Source organism: Nycticebus coucang, chromosome 19 (genome assembly GCF_027406575.1).
Source record: "Nycticebus coucang isolate mNycCou1 chromosome 19, mNycCou1.pri, whole genome shotgun sequence".
Classification (NCBI taxonomy): domain Eukaryota; kingdom Metazoa; phylum Chordata; class Mammalia; order Primates; family Lorisidae; genus Nycticebus; species Nycticebus coucang.
The window spans coordinates 19,323,155-19,333,566 of NC_069798.1; the positions used below are offsets into that span (position 1 = coordinate 19,323,155).

Consider the following 10,412-nt stretch of genomic DNA (forward strand, 5'->3'; position numbering starts at 1 on the left):
ATACATCTGAGATTTAGTTTCTGCCAATCAGAGGCACTTGTGCAAGTGTGGAGGTCAGAACTGAGATATGAGGAATAGGGCCAGGTGTGGGTATCCATTTGGAGTGTACTGGTATTCTTGTTCCGGATTTAGCAGCTATAATCCCAACTTCTCAACCTTGAAAGAAAATCTGGGAAAGGATATTTGCATATTTTGAATCAGACAAAATCTTGATAACTAGGATCTACAGAGAACTCAAATTGATAAACATAAAAGAGCCAACAATCCCTTAGATCAGAACCTTCTCTAAAGAAGACAGATGAATGGCTAACAAACATATGAAAGAAGGCTCAGCACCCCTAATTATTAAAGAAATGCAAATCAAAACCACCCTGAGATATCATCTAACCTCAGTGAGAATGGCCCACATCACAAAATCTCAAAACTGCAGACGCTAATGTGGATATGGGAACACTTTTACACTGCTGGTGGGACTGCAAACTAATACAACCTTTTTGGAGGGAAGTATGGAGAACCCTCAAAGAACTCAAGCTAGACCTCCCATTTGATCCTGCAACCCCATTGCTGGGCATCTACCCCAGAGAAAATATATCCTTTTACCATAGGGACAATTGCATAGACTGTTGATTGTAGCTCAATTTACTATTGCCAAAATGTGCAAACAACCTAAATGCTCACAAACCCAGGAATGGATTAACAAGCTGTGGTATATGTATACCATGGAATACTATTCAGTAATTAAAAGGATGAAGAGCTACGGACTCTGTGGTGGCTCAGCAGCTGTGCGGTTGCCAGGGTCCCCGCAGCTGAAGGTGCTGGCGGAGCAGCTGCTGAGTGACACAGAAGGTAGCCCAGTGCATGGCAGCTGTCCAGGCGGCAGCGGACCGCGGACCACTGGATCTGGTGGCCATGTGGATGCAAGGCATGGTGGTGGCAACTGGCAACAAAGAGGTCCGGCTGTGGGACCTGAGCGGGGCCTTCTCGGTGCCAAGCGGGCAGCCCCGCGTCACCCCAGGAAAGTATGTGATGGTAATGGGAGTGGTGCTAGCCTGCAGCCCTGAACCGTGACTTCTGGTGGTGAAGATGACAGATCTTTCTGATAATCCCATCCATGAAAGAATGTGGGCACTGGAAGTGGAAGATTTACACAGGAGTATTCCATAGATAATGTCAGAACTGTCCTTAAAAATTTCTGAAATTGGAGGTGGAGCAAGATGGCGGCCAGGAACAGCTTCCCTGAAGTGGGCACAGTGAGTCTGGGGAGATAAGACTCCAGGCATCTCTGGCTGGTGGGATCTGACTATAATCATCCCTTTGAGGATACAGGGAGTCAGCAAGGGACTTCTGGACCCCAAGAGGAGGACAAAAACAGTGGAAAACTGGCAAGTGGTTGCTTGTGTTCAATCGACCTAATCCCACTGGCAGCCATAAGTACAAGCAGCAATGAGACTGCAAACCAGAAAGGCCTTACCTGTGAATTGGCACTCAATTGAACTGCCTTGGGGAGAGCTTGAGCAGGAGTGCGGAGAACTTTGGGCATAGTCTAGGGCCCCAGACTGAGCAGCTGAGCCAGACGGAGCTAATAGTGTTCGGCTGTGGGCTGCAGGGAGCCATTGTGAGAGAACTGCCCTGGTAAGCTCTGCCCTCAGGGTTGCAGAGCAAGGATCGGGTGGGAGCTAGTAACCTGGCGACAGAGCAGCCTAAAGGTGGGGACTGGGCTGCCTTACAGCCTTAAGCCTCAGGGGCAGAGTGAGACTAGTTTTGGCACACTGGAGCCTCGGGCTGTTGCCCTGGGAGGAGTGCCGTGACATCACAGCTCATGGCAACCTCAAACTCCTGGGCATGGCACAAACTGGACCTTCATAACAGCTGTGCCATTACCCCCAACCCAAGCCAGAAGGGCCTCTGCATGCCCTGATAAGGAACTGCAGGAGCCGCGCAACACTGTGTCCTCCCTTCTGTACCCTCCCTACCTCCACACCAGCCCACTTGTCTGGCCAGGGACTCTGGTAGCCATGTGCACTCCAGAGCCCTCCCTGCCTCTGTGAAGAGCCCTTCTCCTGGCCAGAGACTGCTGGAGCCTTGGGTTCTCTGTGCCAAAGTCACTGGGAGCCAGGCACTCCCTGCCCTGTTGCTGGATCTGGGTGTGTCACGGACCAGAGCTGCTTCCACAACCAGAACTCCCTAGCTGGGGCAGCCACAGAGGAACTACACAGGGTTACTCCCTCCAAAGATCCAGCAACAATAGAGTGATCTTGCTGGGGTCTAATCTTGGAGAGACACCTCCCCAACTCTGAGGACAGCCAGAGGCAATGGTGAAAAACAATCATGAGGCAAAATCAACAGAAAAACTCAGGCAATATGAATATTTAGAGTAGATCAACTCCCCCAAGGATCAATGGGGCAGACACAGCACAAGATCCCATACACAAACAAAGAGCTGAGATGTCAGAAATCGAATTCAGAATCTGGATAGCAAATGAGATCGAATTAGAATTCCAAGCAGTAACCCAAAAGATATCTCAAGAATTCAACAAATTCAAAGACCAAATGACCAAAGATTTTGACACACTGAGACAAGAAGTTGCAGCCCCCAAAGATCACAGAAACACAGTAGAATCCCTCAGTAACAGAATGACACAAGCAGAAGAAAGGATTTCTGACATTGAAGACAAAGCTTTCGAACGCTCCCAAACTCTCAAAGAGGAAGAGAAATGGAGGGCAAAAACAGATCACTCTCTCAGAGAGCTCTAGGATAATTAGAAGAAAACCAATATTCGTCTTATAGAGATCCCTGAAAGCAATGAAGTGGCTTCACAAGGCACAGAGTCTCTTCTCCATAAGATATGAAGGAGAACTTTCCAGACATTCCAAGAGATTCTGAAATTCAGATAACAGTTTCAGAACTCCAGCACGACTCAACCCAAATAACACATCCCCCACACACATCATAATCAATTTCACTAAAGTTAATATGAAAGAGAAATTTCTGAAAGCAGCCAGACGAAAGAAAACCATCACCTACAAGGGCAAGAATATTAGAATAACTGCATATTTCTCCACTGAAACCTTTCAAGCTAGAAGAGGATGGTCATTGACTTTTAATCTCCTAAAACAAAATAACTTTCAACCCAGGATCCTGTACCCACCTAAACTGAGTTTCATTTATGACGGAGAAATTAAATACTTCAATAACATTCACATATTGAAGAAATTTGCCATAACTAAACCAGCTCTCCAGGATATTCTCAGACCTACCTTCCATAAAGACCAGCATAATCCTCCACCACAAAACTAAACCCACCCAGAAAATCTTTATCAAATTCCAACTTCCACAGTCGCAAAAGGATTAAAAATGTCCACTGGACTCTCGAAAGGCTTATCAATATTCTCAATTATTGTGAATGGTAAACTGTCCTCTAAAGAGGCACAGGTTGGCTGACTGGATACAAAAACTCAAGCCAGATATCTGCTACATACAAGAATTGCACCTTACATTAAAGGACAAATATAGACTCAAGATGAAGAGATGGTGATCTACACTCCAGGCAAATGGAAAGCAGAAAAAAGCAGGCATTGCAATCCTATTCGTAGACACAATAGGCTTTAAACCAACCAAAATAAGGAAAGATAAGGATGGATACTTCATGTTTGTTAAAGGTAATACTCAATATGATAAGATTTCAATTATTAATATTTATGCACCCAACCAGAACGCACCTTAATTTATAAGAGAAACTCTAACAGACACGAGCAACTTGATTTCCTCCAGTTCCATAGTAGTTGGAGATTTTAACACCCCTTTAGCAGTTCTGGATAGATCCTCCAAAAAAAAGCTAAGCAAAGAAATTTTAGATTTAAACTTAACCAATCAACAACTGCTCTTAACAGACAGCTACAAAACATTTCATCCCAACAAAACTGAGTACACATTCTTCTCATCAGCCCACAGAACACACTCCAAAATCAACCACATCCTGGGCCACCATTCTAACCTCAGCAAATTTTAAAAAACAGAAATTATTCCTTGCATCTTCTCAGACAATCATGGAATAAAAGTTGAACTCAATAACAACAGGAACCTGCATACCCATACAAAAACATGGATGCTAAACAACCTTATGCTGAAGGATAGATGGGTTATAGACGAGATTAAGAAGGAAATCACCAAATTTTTGGAACAAAACAACAATCAAGACATGAATTATCAGAACCTCTGGGATACTGCAAAGGCAGTCCTAAGAGGGAAATTTATAGCACTGCAAGCCTTCCTCAAGAAAATGGAAAGAGAGGAAGTTAATAACTTAATGGGACATCTCAAGAAACTGGAGAAGGAAGAACACTCCAACCCCAAACCCAGCAGAAGAAAAGAAATAACCAAAATCAGAGCAGAATTCAATGAAATTGAAAACAAAAGAATTATACAACAGATCAATAAATCCAAAAGTTGGTTTTTTGAAAAGATCAATAAAACAGATAAACCTTTGGCCAACCTAACCAGGAAAAAAAAAGAGTAAAATCTCTTAATTTCATCAATCATAAATAGTAACGATGAAATAACAACAGACCTCAGAAATTCAAGAAATCCTTAATGAATACTACAAGAAACTCTAATCTCATACTTTCAGATATGAAAATCTGAAAGAAATTGACCAATACCTAGAAGTACACCACCTACCAAGACTTAGCCAGAATGAAGTGGCAATGTTGAACAGTCCTATATCAAGTTCTGAAATAGCATCAACTATACAAAATCTCCCTAAAAAGAAAAGCCCAGGACCAGATGGCTTTATGTCAGAATTCTACCAAACCATTAAAGAAGAACTAGTACCTATATTACTAAACCTCTTCCAAAACATAGAAAAAGAAGGAATATTACCCAATACATTCTACGAAGCAAACATCACCTTGATCCCCAACATGGAAATCCCAACAAGAAAAGAAAAATATAGACCAATATCACTAATGAATATTGATGCTAAAATACTCAATCAGATCATAACAAACAGAATCCAACAACACATCAAAAAAATTATACACCACAACCAAGCAGGATTTATCCCAGGGTCTCAAGGCTGGTTCAATACACGTAAATCTATGAATGTAATTCAGCACATAAACAAACTAAAAAATAAGGACCATGTGATTCTTTCAATTGATGCAGAAAAAACTTTTGATAATATCCAGCATCCCTTCATGATGAGAACACTTAAGAAAATTGGTATAGAAGGGACATTTCTTAAACTAATAGAGCCCATCTACAGCAAACCCACAGCCAATATCATATTGAATGGAGTTAAATTGAAATCATTTCCACTTAGATCAGGAACCAGGCAAGGTTGCCCCTTGTCTCAATTGCTCTTTAGCATTGTAATGGAAGTTTTAGCCATTGCAATTAGGGAAGAAAAGGCGATCAAGGGTATCCACATAGGGTCAGAAGAGATCATAGTTTCACTCTTCACAGATGACATGATCATATATCTGGAAAACAATAGGGATTCTACTACAAAACTTTCAGAAGTGATCAAAGAATACAGCAATGTCTCAGGCTACAAAATTAACACCCATAAATCTGCAGCCTTTATATATACCAAGAGTAACCAAGCCGAAAAAACAGTCAAGGACTGTATTCCTTTCACAGTAGTGCCAAAGAAGATGAAATATTTGGAAGTATACCTAACAAAGGATGAAAGATCTCTACAAGGAGAACTATGAAACTTTAAGAAAAGAAATAGATGAAGATATTAACAAATGGAAAAACATACCATGCTCATGGCTGGGAAGAATCAACATTGTTAAAATGTCTATACTACCCAAAGCAATGTATGATTTTAATGCAATTCCTATTAAATCTCCATTGTCATATTTTAAAGATTTTGAAAAAATAATACTTCGTTTTATATAGAACAGAAACAACCTTGAATTGCCAAAACATTACTCAGCAATAAAAACACAGCAGGAGGAATCATGCTACCAGACTTGAGACTGTACTATAAATTGATAGTGATCAAAACAGCATGGTACTGGCACAAAAATAGAGAAGTAGATGTCTGGAACAGAATAGAGAACCAAGAGATGAATCTAGCTACTTATCCTTTTTTGATCTTTGACAAGCCAATTAAAAACATTCAGTGGGGAAAAGATTTGCTATTTAACAAATGGTGCTGGGTGAACTGGCTGGCAACCTGTAGAAGATTGAAACTGGACCCACACCTTTCACCATTAACTAAGATAGACTCTGACTGGATTAAAGATTTAAACTTAAGACATGAAACTATAAAAATACTTGAATAAAGTGCAGGGAAAACTCTTGACGGAATCAGCCTGGGTGAATATTTTATGAGGAGGACTCCCCAGGTAATTGAAGCAGTATCAAAAATACACTACTGGGACCTGATCAAACTTAAAAGCTTCTGCACAGCCAAGAACATAGTAAATAAAGCAAGCAGACAGCCCTCGGAATGGGAGAAAATATTTGCAGGTTATACCTCAGAGAAAGGTCTAATAACCATAATCCACAGAGAACTCAAACATATTAGCAAGAAAAGAACACGTGATCCCATCTCAGGGTTGGAAAGGGACTTGAAGAGAAACTTCTCTAAAGAAGACAGATGCATGATCTACAAACACATGAAAAAAAGCTTGTCATCCTTAATCATCAGAGAAATGCAAATTAAAACTACTTTGAGATATCATTTCACCCCAGTAAGAGTAGCCCACATAACAAAATCCCAAAACCAGAGATGTTGGCATGGATGTGGAGAAAAGGGCATACTTCTACACTGCTGGTGGGAACGCACACTAATACATTCCTTCTGGAAGGATGTTTGGAGAATACTTAGAGACCTAAAAATAGACCTGCCATTCGATCCTATAATTTATTTACTAGGTATATACCCAGAAGACCAAAAATCACAATATAACAAAGACATCTGTACCAGAATGTTTATTGCAGCCCAATTCGTAATTGCTAAGTCATGAAAGAAGCCCAAGTGCCCATCGACCCACGAATGGACTAGCAAATTGTGATACATGTATACAATGGAATATTATGCAGACTTAAAGAAAGATGGAGACTTTACCTCTTTCATGTTTACATGGATGGAGCTGGAACATATTCTTCTTCGCAAAGTATCTCAGGAATGGAAGAAAAAGTATCCAATGTACTCAGCCCTACCATGAAGCTAAATTATAGCTTTCACATGAAGACTATTACCCAACTACAGCACAAGACTATGGGGAAAGGGACAAGGAAAGGGAAGGGAGGGGGGAGGTTAGGGTGGAGGGGATATTAGGGTGGAGGGTGTAGGTGTGGGGCCACACCTACAGTGCATCTTAGAATGGGTACAGAAAAAACTTACTAAAGGCAGAATACAAATGTCTACATACAATAACTAAGAAAATGCCATGAAGGCTTGGTTGAACAGTTTGATGAGAATATTTCAGATTGTATATGAAACCAGCACATTGTTCCCCTTGATTGTACTAATGTACCCAGCTATGATTTAACATAAAAAAAAAGAAAAAAAAGAAAAAGTATCCAATGTACTCAGACCTACCATGAAGCTAAATTATAGCTTTCACATGAAGGCTATAAGCCAACTATAACACAGGACTATGAGGAAAGGGCCAAGGAAGGAGAAGGGAGGGGGGAGGTTAGGATGGAGGGAGGGTAATGGGTGGGACCACACCTATGGTGCATCTTAGAATGGGTACAGGCGAAACTTACTAAAAGCAGAATACAAATATCTATATACAATAACAGAAAATGCCATGAAGGCTACATTGAACAGTTTGATGAGAATATTTCAGATTGCATATGAAACCAGCACATTGTACCCCTTGATTTCACTAATGTACACAGCTATGATTTAACAATAAAAAAAAATTATGACAAAAAAAAAGGATGGAGACTTTACATCTTTTGTATTAACCCGGATGGATGTGGAACACATTATTCTGAGTAAAGCATCAGAAGAATGGAGAAAAAAGAATCCTATGAACTCAATTCTGATATGAGGACAGTTAAGGTCCTAGTACACAGTAGGGGGTGGGGGATATAGAGAGCTGAGGAAGGAAAGTGGGGGACAAGGGGTGTGGTACATTTTTTGAGAGCAGGACACAGTTATAAGAGGGTCCTTTTGTAACAAAAGCAATCGATGTAACTTGGTTCTGTGTACCCTCAATGAATCCCCAACAATAAAAAAGTCCTAAAAATATGGATAAATAAACATATAAATAAATAAATAAATAAACAAAAATCAAGTCATTTTTTTTTTTAAAAAGAAACTCTTAATTCTACAGCTTTCTAGTTATGGTGGGGATAGCAGCATTCTCGGAAGCTCAATACTTCAGTTAGACTCATTTCTGCAAGCTTAACCAAAGTTTCTTTTCTTTTTTTTTTGTTTCATTAAAAAAAAATTTAAAGGATATAATCCTATGCTTGAAAGAAGACATTCCTTTCTCCTTAAACTGGCTAGAGTGCATTACATTCTGACCTATATAGTACCTTGGCTCAGCATTGCATCAATCTAGCATTAAAATCTTCAGAGGGGAAAAATCAGCAAACCAGAATCCAAACTGGTTTGGAGACTGAGAAGGAATAGCCAATGAACTAGAAGGAAAACCAACAGCATGATGCAATGGGAATTGGGGTGGGGAATATGTTTCTTCTAGAATATCATTTGGTGCTAAGTGGTCAGGTGAGAACTAAGTAGTTAAGAAAGAAAGATGCCCAGAAGACCATTGGTGAGCTTGCAAAGAACAATCTCCAAAGTGTTGAAAGCAAACACCACTGGGATTGATTTGAAAAGGAAACATGAGCTAAAGAAACAAATTCAGTAGCCACAGGCAACATTTCAAGACATTTTAATGTAAGGAGTATCAGCAAAATGGAAAGGCAATGAGCAGAATAAGGGTTGCATGATGTTTGTTTGTATTTTCATTTAAAGGTGGGAGCTACCATAGCACGCCTATAGGCTGATTGTAAGATACTGTCCAGAAAAGAGGAGAAAAAGGACGATGTGAGACAGACAGAGGAGATAATGGAAAAAGCCAAGTGTTTGAGAATACAAATACTTTGCTTACTCTGGTTACTTCTTTATTCTCAATGAAATGTGAGGTAAAGCCATCAGCTGAAAATGACTTGGGGTTGTGAGGTGTAAATGTTTTGGGAGAGAGAAGAAATGTAATGGTAGTTTGGCTGAGTAGGGATAGGAACAAGCTAAAGAAGAACTATACCTACTGCGCTTAAATCTTAGGTCATGAATTTGCATGGACATTGGTCTTCATACTTCTGTGCTTTCCCCCAGCAATGCATGTTTGGCATATAGGCACAGAGTAGGCAGGATACAACGGAAGAAAAGATACAGTAGAAAGAAAAGGGTATCAAGGAGTGATTATAATAATGGATCATAGAATCCTAGTCAGTAAAAAGTGACAAGAGGAAGTAAGAGGAAGCATTGATGGTGAGAAAGTTGCTGGTTCACTGGGTGATGTATTGATGTACTTAAAAGAGTGAGTGGAATGTCTATAATAGAGTAGGTGAGCCCCTTGGAGGAGATGGTAGTTGAAGTTGGGCTTTCAGAATTAGAGAAGTTATTTGTGATGATAAGGTCAAGGATTTGACCATGGAAGTGGGTGACCAAAAGGGGGCAGAGAAGTCATTTACCAAAGTGACTGAGGAACTGAGTGGTAATGATGGTGGCCAGATTATCCATGTGGATGTTGAAATTGCCTGGAAAGATGTCAGGAGTATCAGGGGAAGGAATAGTGCTCTAGGTTTGAAAATCATCAATGAATGGATGGGATTCATCAGAGTCAGTTGATGACTGAAGCCAGGTTGTTGGGTGGTTTCTGTCTTCCTGCTTGCCAAACCTCTGTGCCACCTCTAAAGAAAGAAAACGATTAATAGCTGCCTGGTGCAACAGCTGTATTAGTGAATTAACCTGCATGGGCATAAATTCCATTCCTTTTAATAATTTCTTTGTTTATTTCTTTGACTTAGAATCATGAACTATTAAATCTGGACAGAACATGGAAAGTCATCTCATCCAAAGGTCCTCAAACATAAACCAAACATTAGTTGCAAAAATACCTGAGAAGCCTATTCAATCAATTCCAGGTCTCCACACCTAATAATTCTGATTTTTTATGTCAGCCGTAATACCTAAGATCTTGTATTTTTAATATGCTCCCTAACAGGTTCTGTTATGCAGTCATTTGGGGGAACGACTGTTCAGCATCTTTATTTTAGAGATGAAAAAACCAAAGGCCAAGATTATAAAGTGAGTAAGGGACCAAGGATGCAGGACTTTTACCCACATTTTCTTCTTTTACACCCAGAAACTAGATCCTGAATGATATTAGCATATTGATGCATTAGAATGAGCAGTTTTTTTCTTTATATTCTT

The 10,412-nt window shown here is 40.2% G+C and overlaps 1 pseudogene; it reads left to right on the forward strand.

The window, feature by feature from the left end:
• The first annotated feature begins 746 nt into the window (after window positions 1–746).
• Window positions 747–1,164, forward strand: LOC128571678 (recQ-mediated genome instability protein 2-like; annotated as a pseudogene).
• The last annotated feature ends 9,248 nt before the right edge of the window (window positions 1,165–10,412 follow it).